General features: G+C 39.1%; 1 pseudogene; it reads left to right on the plus strand.

The window, feature by feature from the left end:
- Positions 1 to 11,455: 11,455 nt before the first annotated feature.
- Positions 11,456 to 12,241, plus strand: LOC114257724 (U-box domain-containing protein 38 pseudogene; annotated as a pseudogene).
- The last annotated feature ends 204 nt before the right edge of the window (positions 12,242 to 12,445 follow it).

A 12,445-nucleotide genomic window follows, 5' to 3' on the forward strand; every position in this document is an offset into this window, starting at 1 on the left:
TTGGTACGACCCCTATCAGATTGATTTAATTACAGGGACAGGGGCATATCGGCTCAAAGATATGGATGCAAGAAGCTTGCCGCGCCCGTGGAATTCCATACACTTGCACAAATTTTATCATTAACTCGTACGGCACGACAGCTTATTTTGATTTTACGTTGTGTATATCTTTCTTTTTTCAATATAATGTCCTCTTGCTCAGTGAGTTCTGGTTGTGTGAGAGAGCCTTTGAATTCGGAGCGCCCTTCGTAGAAATCACGATTGGCCAGCACAAAAAGCCTCTGAATTCGGAGTGCCCTTCGTGAATGACACGTTCGGGTCGAATAAGCCTCCGAATTCGGAGCGCCCTTCGTGGAAATCACGATTGGCCAATGCAAAAAGTCTCCAAATTCGGAGCGCCCTTCATAGACAACACGGTTGAGCCGAAGCGCCCCTCATCAATGACACGTACGGGCCGAATAAGCCTCCGAATTCAGAGCGCCCTTCGTGAAAATCACGATTGGCCAACGCAAAAAGCCTCTGAATTCAGAGCGCCCTTCATAGAAAACACGGTTGGGCCGAATAAGCCTCTGAATTCGGAGCACCCTTCGTGGAAATCACGATTGGCTAACCCAAAAAGCCTCCGAATTCGGAGCGCCCTTCGTGGAAATCACGATTGGCCAACCCAAAAAGCCTCCGAATTCAGAGCGCCCTTCGTGGAAAACACGGTTGGGCCGAATAAGCCTCCGAATTCGGAGTACCCTTCGTGAAAATCACGATTGGCCAACGCAAAAAGCCTCCGAATTCGGAGCGCCCTTTGCGGAAATCACGATTGACCAACACAAAAAGCCCCAAATTCGGAGCGCCCCTCGTGAATGGCACGTTCGGGCCGAATAAGCCTCCGAATTCGGAGCGCCCTTCGTGGAAATCGCGATTGGCCAACACAAAAGCCTCCGAATTCGGAGTGCCCTTCGTGAATGACACATTCGGGCCGAATAAGCCTCCGAATTCGGAGTGCCCTTCGTGGAGATCACGATTGGCCAAGGCAAAAATGCCTCCAAATTCGGAGCGCCCTTCGTGGAAAACATGGTTGGTATGAACGAGCATCCGAATTCGGAGCTCCTTTCATGAATATTGTGATTGATAAGCGCCAACGCAATTGACATAAAATGGTAGATGATCATAGCTAAATTTATAAACATTGACTAAAATAACTTGCAAACATTTCAAATAATATGTTTCATTAAATTGATCGAGAATACATAATCCGCATCCAATTTGCGTTAAAAAGGTATAATGTGTTCAGTTTTATTCGGTACCACCTTCGTTGTCACTCTTCTCAACTTCGAAAGTCACGAAGGGAAAATTGTGACCCTGATATAACAGCGACGCCGAATCAACACCTGCTGCACGGAGAGCCTCTACGGCCTGGAGAGCCTTGATCCACCCGTGCTTAAATCCATGATTCTCGCATCGACAGACCTCCTCGGCGAGTTTTTCCTTAGTCTTCTGTATCCCAACTTTTCGGCCGTCATGGAAGCCTTGTTCATAGGCCCTGGTCTTTACACCCTCTATCGCAAACATGCTTTCCGTTTCTCGATTGGAAATCGCATGATTTATAAGCCATTGGGTCACCTTTTCCTCCATAATCGGGTTAGCCTGGCCTACCGACAACGTCTCGGCAGTTTTGACTCTTTTTAATTCACGTTCGACTTTTTCCGTGCGAGCTTCTAAGTTTCAAATGCGTTAATCTTTCTGCTCTATCTCCCGTCCCACGGCACGTAGGCACATGCCGATTTTATAGGCGGTGTATAGCCCTTTCACCGCTCCATGAATGCCTTCCTGAAACACTTTGAAATCAGGTTGACTGATCATCGACTGCTGGACTTCTGGTGGAAAAATCTGTCGTGCAAATTCAACTGCCACGTGTGGATCTCGGATGATCAAATCTGCCTCCGTAATCGGTTTGTTCCCGATAAAGACTGAAAAACTCAACAGGCGCGGTGGCCCACTGGCCTTACTTCGCAAATGAGCGGAGTTCCCCCGCTGCCGCTTCTCCTTCCTAGGTGACCTACTTCAACGATGTGGAAAGTGACACCTCTCACGCTCCCTAGACGTCGTACTTTCCATTTGTGAAGGTTCGCCACCTCGATTCATCGCTGAGTCCAGCTCAGCCAGTGTCATACCTTCCCCTCTGCTGTTGAAGAATAGTCTACTTGACATTCACACTTTTCCAACCTCGTTCGACGTACTGGGTTGAGTTGAGTTTGGATACACTAATGGAATCAACATGCACAAAGCAACCACCCATTTCTATTACTCAAGGGTACACCGCTCCCAAAGCGATCTCTTCAAACTTCTACAACATAAACTATCGATAATCGGCGACCACGCTCACTAATCCGCTGGGGCAAGGGCAGATTGATTGATCTATTTGGCCTAGTATTAGTAATTTGTACCGAAACGATAGTCAGGCCCCAGCCAATTCATGAACTATCGATATTCGGCGTCCACGTTCACTAATCCGCTAGGGCAAGGGCAGATTGATTGATCTATTCAGCTTAATATTCGTAATTTGTGCCGAAACGACAATCTGCCCCAACCAATTCATGAACTACCGATGTTCGACGTCCACGTTCACTAATCCGCTAGGGCAATGGCAGATTGATTGATCTATTCGGCCTAACCTCGGTCCCTTAATTAACTAATTTGGCCTACTTGTAAAACCACACAGTTATTTGCCCTCCGTTTTATCTTATTAAATTGTTTATCTTGTTAAATTGTTTCAACAATCCTATTCTGTGATTACACATGTAACAAACAAAAAAATAAAGGAAATTTTCATTAATAAATTGAGTATAGATGTAGTCATTTTACACATGAAAATTACCTTACATTCAACTTCTAACCGAAGTAAATAAACAAAAATTTACGAAAACTATACGCAAAAGATTCTTAACAAAAATCAAGTTATCACCCTAATCAATCTTCAGGGTCAGACTTGAGCGGCTCAATGTCCACTTGCTCGTATGGAATCGGCTAGGCCAATGTCACATTAACGGCAGTGAGGGCTTTGAGCCAGCAGTATTTGAAGCCCCGATTCTCAAACTTGGGCACTTCTTCCGCGTAGTCCTCCAAAGCGGCGTCCTTTCCAACTTGGAACGCTTTGGAAATCTCGGAGTTGGCTACTTCCTTCGCCTTCTTCGACTCTTCCAAATCGGTTTCCAGTTTGGCAATCACCTCATGGGCTAACTTGAGCGCGTCTTCGCTCGTGTTTGCCCTCTCTTCGGTGGCCAACCTGAGCTGGTCAAAGCTTTTCACCTTTGCTGACTCGGCATCAGCCCTTGCACTTTCCTCCGTCGCTTTCGACGCCTCGTACTTGACTCTTTGAGAGGCCTCTGTGGCCTTGCTCTTCTCACTTTCAATTTCTGCTTTCAGAAAGCCAATCTATTCAATAGCATTGTGTTGACGGCAGCTGATCTTGGCTATCCTTCTTGCTGTCTGTAAAACAAGGAATTAGAATAAAAATAAAAATATAGGCGAAAAACGACAGATAAGGATCAAGTCATGTACCAATATGGCCGATTGAGCGGCTAATACTATTGCCAGCAAATCTGGCTCTGCCCGAAAAGCCGCCCTGTTAGCCGGCAGGGAAATTGAGGAAGCCATGCTTAATGCCACGGTCGGATCTTTCAGAGCCGACGCATCAGAGGAAACCGGCAGATTTTTTATCCTTGGTTCAACAACGAATGGCACAACCGAGTCTGACTCCTCTATGCGCGGTCATTTATCGGTAGGACTTTCCTCAGAGCCGACTTCGCTCTCGGCGGGACGCTTCTCCCCCTTTTGCTCGCCCTGTTGACTCAACTGTTTGACTACCTGCTCCGTCTCGGTCGTGTCAATTTGAACCGTTTCTTCCACGATAACAAGCGAAGAAGACTCAGTCACAGCAACAAGTTCAGAACGGATGGTCTCAGCCCTCTTCCGAGCGGCCATCCGTTCGGCATTTTTCTTCCTTGCCAGCTGCGTAAGTGATTCCCCAGCCATGTTCTCTGGATACGAGCCGGGGAGATCCCCTAAATCAGTAAAAATGTCTTCAAATGAGACGTCCCCTCGATCTAAAGTGAATGGAGGGTTGGATGGATTAAGGCTGGCTTCTTCAAAAGCCAAGTTTAGAGCCTCGTCAACTTTTTCGGCTTCCAAAGTGGACTAACTCGGCTATTCGGCGACTTCCTTGGCTACTAGTTCTTCAGCCTGCTCCTAATCAGAAGCTTCCAAACTAATCTGCCTAAGGCTTTTGAAGCAGGGGAAGATAAGGGCCGTGAGCTGCTGTTCTTCCTGTGGAATCGAAATGTTGTCCGCGGCTGAAAATGTTGTGTAAGTCGGCTCATACCTCAGAAGTATATGGGTTACCCTCCCTTGCTTCTGGAGGTTTGGACGGCCAAAGAACTGGAGTGCGGTTTTGATTTCCACAAGCACAGTCGTCGGCCGAAACCAGAACTTTCTTCAAGTCGTTGCCTGCGCAAATAAAATGATAAGTACAGGGAAGGAAAGCTGAGTAAATATAAAGTAGATAAACATGAGGAACTATACGACCACCTGGTTCGCCTTTCCTTCTAGGTACAGGATCTAGGCGATCTTTGCCTTTACCGAATTCCCAGTTACCTCAGACAATGACCATGACATCATCAACTCGCTTGCTAGAGCTGGCAAGCATAGTCACCAAGTGATGGTCGATGTCCTTGGCCCTGAGAAAATAGCGCCCCTGCCGGCCAGAAGATTTGGCCAAGGCATAACAATGCCGAATAGCAGGTATGCCAAGATTGATCCTAAGGCGTCGGTTCAACTCTATAATCCTCATTATGATTCGGAAAAAATTTACGTTAGGTTAAGAAGGGATTAGACCCCAATAGCGAAGGATGACCCTAAGAAATGGGTGAAGGGGGAAATAGACTCCGCCTTCAGCAATTGATATGAGAGGAAAGATGATTGTACTTTCATCAGTCCTCTTTGTATCAAGGGTGCTGTCTGCCACGAGTGACAGATGGACATCGTCAGGGATGGAAAAATGGTGTCGAAAATCAGAAATTTGATCCGCAGAAAGGAGGCCTTTCAAATGTTTTGCCATCCTAGCCAATCTAAGGAGTATGCTAAACTAAAAACAAACAAGGAAATGGGATTCAAAATGAAGGAGAAAAAAACTTACAAGAAGCAGAGGAGACAATGAGAAACGGAAGGAAGTTGTAGAGGTCGTGAAATGGAGGAGGTATACTGAAAGGCAGACCAGAAGCTTCGAGTATTCAAAAAGCATACATTCGAAGGGACAACATAGTTTCAAATGGCATTAAATGAAGGAAGCATACGAAGAGGCAGGAAGATGTAATGATGCCTAAAAAGCGTGTGTACTGACATACGTTGGAATGAGGCTACCCGTCATTTTTTCTTTGACTTTTCAAGTTCGAAAACAAACACGCTGTTCGAAACCAAACATGCCGTCTAACTGGTGTTAATAGGATGTTTGGGGGGCAATTGTGGGCGCCGGATAATGTTGATGTACATGCGAGAAAGCCGAATAACAGGTCTGAGGATAATCAGGATAAATATTGTATTCGGCTCCGTCCTGAACGATCCCAAAGCCGAGTAAACTAATCGGCCGTAGAACTAGTTGAACAACAGCTGTATAAATAAACGTGCAATAGATTAAGAGTGGGCCCGACCCTAGGGCCCAAAAGAAGATATAAATAGAGGAACATCAGCTAAAGAAAGTTATGTGAGAGATAACCCCAGAAACTTAAGACATAAGCAAACGTGAGACAGATACTGACTTGTCTGTCGGAGTGCTAATTTCGACACCCCGGACCGGAGTGTTAATCCCTTTTCAGGTGGTAATCAGAGGATCAGGAACGTCTTTTAGGATTCAAGAGTATTTTCAAACTACTTCACCACAATAATAAATAAATAAAAATTGATGATCATTAAGGTTTTGTTTGGGAAGTATGTTGGCTTTTTGTCTTTTTTATTATTTTAGCCTGTGGCTAAAAAGTTTGTTTAGGTTGACTTTTTTTACTTTTGTGAGAAAAAAATAAAATGATTATGATTTAAACGTAACATTTTATCTTATTAACTTCTTAACTTATGACTAAACAAGTCACCAATCTCAAAAAAGTCACTTGCCAAAAGAGAGCTAAACAATTCTTATAGTTCAGAATTTATATAAATTTTATAATTATGCCCTTTTTATTTTATTTATACATAATAGTAGTGAGATTAATCTAACTCTATGATCTTTCTTAGTTATAGTAAAGTATGCCCATTGAGAACATAAAAAGTCTACATTCCCTAAAACAAAAAAGAAAAGATAAAACAAGAAGAGAGTATTTTAGTGGATTGTTAATTAGAGCATCCATGCCATATCTTTATGATAGTTGTCTTAGCTTTTTTCACGTGTTATATACTTTTTCCTTTCTTTTATTTATTTATTTTTAGGGTAAATTATATTGATAATATTCCTTAAGATTTGTATTTAATATAGATCTTTTTTACGTTTAAAAAATTACACTTATTCCTTTGTCAAATTAAAATAACATATTTATTTGTTAATTTTTATACATATAAAATAATACTAATATTTTATTCATGTCATTTCAAGAAAAATAATAATCATCTTCTTTAGTTTAACTCATATAAAAAAAATCAAGTTTTTTTATTTTTCATTTTTTTATTTTAACTGATTTTTTAATATTTTAAATAATTTTTTTTTAAATTTTTTAGATACACCTAATTTAGATATATTTAAGGAGTATAATATTGTGTATTTTTTTTTAAATTCACCAAATACAAAAAAAATATAAAAATAAAAAAATTCAGTGATACTGTAATAAATGTAAATGATGGTATTTAGTAATACTATAATAAATGTAGGTGAATAGACAAGAAAGAAAAATTATAGTGGAAATAAAAATAAAAATTCTATTCTTATATAAAAATTTATACAAAAAAATATCATAAAAATATTGTGATAGTAATGTTATTGTAAATATAAGTCATATTTATGATGTGTTTTGTTTTAAAGTGAATGGTGATGCTATATCATTGTGTTTGAAAATTTTATATAAAATTTGTATTTGTATATCATCAGTTAATAAGAATATGTTCAAGTAAAATTTAATAATAGAAAGTTATAGAATATAGTCATAATGACAGGAAGAAGAAATAGTAAAAAATAAAATAAAATAATTATTTAAAAAAATTTGAGGCATGATATCAATAATCCAAGAGATAATTTATATAATAAGATTAGGGAAGAGAATATAGTTTTTTAAAAGTGAGGAAGAATCTATATTAAATATAAATTGATTCACCCTTATTTTTATTTGATTTCTCAAGGTAGGTTCGTCTATCCTTTTAAAAAAAAAGAGTTTAATTATTGACATTCTTGAGATTTCTGTTTAATTTAGATCTCATCTTCACATTTAAAAAATTATACTTACCCCCTGTCAGATTAAAATGATATATTTGTCTCTTAACCTTTATACCTATAAAATAATAAAATAATATAGATATTTTGTTCATATCATTTGAAAAGAAATAGCAATCATTTTTTTTTAGTTTAACTCACATAAAAATTGAGTTTTTATCTTTATTTTGTATACTATTTTTTTTTTACTGAAGTTTTGTTTAATATTTTAAGCATTTTTATTTTATTTTTTAGATACATCTAATCTAGATATACTTAAGAAATATAATATTTTGTGATTTTTTAAATTCACCAAATACAAATATATATATATATATATAGATATATATATATATAAAAATTCAGTACATTATCTTATTGGGGGATTTTTTTTAGGGTCCCTGATATTAAGATTTTATAGTATAAAAGACATTCAATATTTTCATAATGTCTAAGGTCCTTCAAATTGATCCAGAGAAATTTCAATCCAGATAAATTTCAAACTATGGTTTGTTTAATTTTTTTGATTTTCTATGTTTTGAAATTTCTCTAGGGTTGAATTTTCTCTAATTTGCTCACAAATAACTCTGTGATTTGTTCTCAATTATCTCTGTGTATTTGACTGAGATTCTCTAATTTACTTATAATTTTCTCTATGTTTTAACCAAACCAGAGAAAATTGTGTCTGTTACTTTTCTGTGCTAATTTTCTCTGTGTGATGGCCAGAGAAATTTGTTGATTTTCTCTGGCCAAATCACATTCTCCCACTCTGATCAAATCACATATTCAATTTCAATCCACAATTTCAAGTAACCAAATCCGTAATCTAAAAACTCAAAATGAATTCAAACCTTATCAAAATTTCTAACATCAACTGTCTTCAAACAAGACACCTTAAACTCTATCAACAAATCTCTCTCTATCAATGCCAACTTCACCAACGCCTCTGCTGCAGTCGACCCAGAGAAATTTCCATCTAGAGAAATTTCAAACCATTTCTCTGGTTTGTTTAATTTTTTTGTTTTCTTTGCTTTGAAATTTCTCAGGGGTTGAATTTTCTCTAATTTGCTTACAAATATCTCTATGATTTGTTCATAATTTTCTCTGTGTATATTGATATTGCTTTGTAGAAGTTTGAGACCACCAAATACTATTGTAACGCCCGCAATAATTCAACATGAACTACCCATAAATAATCAACATTTACCCAACAATAACAATAATCTGCCCATCTTTACATAATCACTAATAAGTCTTTACAAGGGTTTTACATGCGAGTATACATTCATCAACACAAACATATGAATCTATAGCATGTAAAGCATCCATTCTCAAAAACAATACAATGCCCTTAAGGGCTTACATCTTCCAAGGCATAAGCCTGGTTACACAAAAAAATGATTTATGCAACCCATACACATTAGCCCTTGGCTCAAAAGAATTACATAAAATAAAAGAGCTATGTATTCTTCTCAAAAATATCCACGCCCTCAGTTCTGCGGGATCACCACATCTTTACCTGCACCAAATCCCATAGGGGTGAGCACAGAGCCCAGTAGAGAATTCTTACAAAGTATATACAGTTATGCATACTCTTTAAAAAAAACAATGCAATTGTTAATGCTATGCCATGCATCCTTATAAAAAGTCCATTTCATGCACATTTAAAGGTTTCAATCTTTCCAACAATTATTTACAATCTCAACAGTTTTATCAAAATTTCCAATCATTAATCACTAGGGTCGGTAAATACGACACTGGTAATCCTTAGGCTGATGTCTGCAAGTAGACTCTACAAGTACTACCAAACTGTCATTTTTACCAGTATTAACCGGAAGGCTCGACACCTATCTGTGCGGCTTTCGAGTCTTTCACCCTGGACACTCAGGCCAACTTATCAAATTCATCTACACCTCCTATCCGGACTTACCAACGTATTTACCCCTTACACATTTTCATAGGTCTCAACACAATAACTATTTCCTTTCCTCATGATAGAAATCTCAATGATTTAGATTCACAATGCACTATAATAAATGAAATAATATGCAATGCAAATGATCCTTTCCACATCTTAAGACATTTCTCCCCTTTTGAGTATCTCTGTTACAATGTCAACATTCATATTCTCATCTTCTCTTTTCAATGTTCATCCACATGATTAATATATTTCATCAACACATAGTCACAATTTTCATATCACAAGACATAACAAATTTGTTTTGCCACAACCTGGCGCATTTATGTATTGTCAACAATTTAACATTTACACCTCGTTTTCATATAACAAGAAATTTTCCAATTTGCCAAACATAGATGCAACTCACTCTCTTCATCCTTTTAAAACAAGACAATAAGAAATTTCAAAGACATTTGCCATATTACCAAAATCCCCAATTTGTAGGGTTTTTCTCAAAACAATCACTTCCCATTTCATGGTGAAAACTCTCATTCAAAACATTTCTTTTCTTAGGTCAACAAGATGAATCCTCAAGGATTGACCAAAAATTTAGAGTTAAAAGAGAAACCCTCTTTTGAGGAAAACCTTTACATTTTGAAATCACAAGGTTAATATCATCACAAACTAAAAGGAGCTCTTAAATCATCATAAGAAAGGAAAAACTAGTATATATAACTCAAGAATATCCCTACCTCAAAGTAGAAGCCCAAGGAGAAGGGTTAGGCAAAGGTGAAGCTTCCAAAAATGGCAAAACTCACTTCTTCTTGGATGGAAATAAAGATCTTGAGGAGCCCAATCTTTTTGTCTAAGGAAGGGGGATGAGAAGATCACTAGATCTAGGTCAAATATAGAGAGAGAGGGGTATTTCTAGAGAGAGAAGCTCTCAAATTAGGGTTTGGATGAAAAAGTTATGTAAAAAGTCGCCTTTACGATCTGATATACGCGAATCCCGCTCGAGCGTAGGGTTTCACACTCAAGCGTTAGACACAGCAACAACATCCCGCTCGAGCGTAGATTTCACCCGCCCAGTATTTCACCGATTGCAGACAGCCGCTCAAACACCAGAAGGGCCGCTCGAGCTCCGACACGCTCAAGCATGAAAAACACTCTTGGAGCACTTTTGCAGAGGCACTCGATGCTGAAAGGTTACAAACTCCGCTCGAGCGGAAGACCGAGAATTTGGACAACAAGATTCTAGACCGTAAGGCAACCAACCTGTTCTAAACACGCTCAAGTCATTCCAAAACTCAAATTCAAGAGGTATAAGGAAGAAAGACATAACCAGCAGCATCAAACAACAAGATTTGGATCCCGAATACCATGACAGTCGGGTAGAGACCCGGGGTCGCTATAACTACTACATTGTCATTAATGCTCCTGGCCATCGTGATTTCATCAACTCCACCACTGGTAGTTTTGAAGCCGGTATTTCCAAGGATGGTCAGACGCCTGAGCAGCATGCTAGAAACAAAATTCAGCTCTTTTGAAATTTCTCTGAGTTGAGAATTTCTCTGGACCAGGGAAGAATTTCTCTAGACTCACTTCAACCCAGAAATTTTTTCTCAAAGCCAAAGAAATTTTCCTCACCAACCCAGAGAAATTCACTCAAATCAGAGAAATTCCCCCTTTCCATATCACTTAACCCAGAGAAATTCACAACTCAGAAATTCCATTTTCTGTCACCATTCGAATTCGACCACTTAGCTTGCTTGATCTTCTCAAGCTGAACCTGAGTATCCATGAACAGCTGCATCCTCTTAACCTCCAAATGTTTAGCGAATTGCATCCTTTACTTCTCCAATTCAATCATCTACCTATGCTTCTTCAATTCCTCATAAAATATGAATCATCCACCACCAGAGACAGTGGTTTCTATGGAAACACCACCTGCTAGACCACCAGCCCGGTAGCTCACACTTCTTATCTTCATAACAATTGATAAATTCAAATAATCTTCCTATAATTTTCCCCTGAAAATCGGAGCTTTATCACCTATCTCCATGAATTCCACCTCCAATTTTACCTTCTAGATCCACAAAGCTTGTGTACTATATAGAGAGATGGGTGGTAATGGCAAGCTTCACAAGTGGAAAATCTCTATATACAGATCACCATCGCCATCACCATCGTCTTCCAAGTCCAAGTCCAAGTCCGAGCACAAGGAACCTCCCACAGAGTATGTCTGTCCCATTTCTGGTTCCTTAATGTTCGATCCAGTTGTCGCCTCTTCAGGCCAAACCTTTGAGAGCATGTGCGTACAAGTCTGCAGACACCTAGGTTTTGCTCCTCTACTTCTTGACGACTCTAACCGTGATTTCTTCATTGTCATCCCCAATTTGAATCTCAAATCGACGATTCTTAACTGGTGGGACTCCTCCCGTACCGAACACCCTCGGTTACCGAATTACAGCTCCGTCGAGACCACGGTTCATGGGTTAATGGCTTCTACGAGAGAAGACGACAATGATTCGAAAATCAGGGTTTTTGAGAGGGAGTTGTTGAAGGGCGTCGCTGAGAATTCACATGTTTTGTTCTTGTACGCGACGACTGAGTTGAATCACCGAGCGAACCATTTCTACTCGTCGAGTTCTAAGGAATCGGTGATCGCGAACGTTCAATCGACTCCTCTGCTTCCATTCATGGCTCGGCCGATGTGTTTCTCGCCATCGTCTACTTTGAATTCATCAGAGATCGCTGCTAATGAAACGCTAAATCCTAATTCGATCTTTGAGGACAAAGAGTTCATTGTGAAGCTCAAGAGTCTGGACGTGTTTGACCAAGAACAAGGTCTGATAGCTCTGAGAAAGCTCACGAGGATGAAGGAAGAAACTAGGGTTTGGGGTTGATGTAGGAGAGAAAGAGAGAGCAAAGAGTGAGAATAGAGAGACCAAACTCAGTTTTTGAAGCCCTTTCGTTTCTTCTTAAATTTCTCTGTGATATATGAGTTTGGGGTTGAAGGACTTTAGACATCATAAAAAATATTGTGGATCTCTTCCATTATTAAAAGTGGGAGAGGGACCTTAGACTAATTTTTTCTATCTTATTTTGTT

Source organism: Camellia sinensis, chromosome 2 (assembly GCF_055761805.1).
Source record: "Camellia sinensis isolate YWXY chromosome 2, ASM5576180v1, whole genome shotgun sequence".
Classification (NCBI taxonomy): domain Eukaryota; kingdom Viridiplantae; phylum Streptophyta; class Magnoliopsida; order Ericales; family Theaceae; genus Camellia; species Camellia sinensis.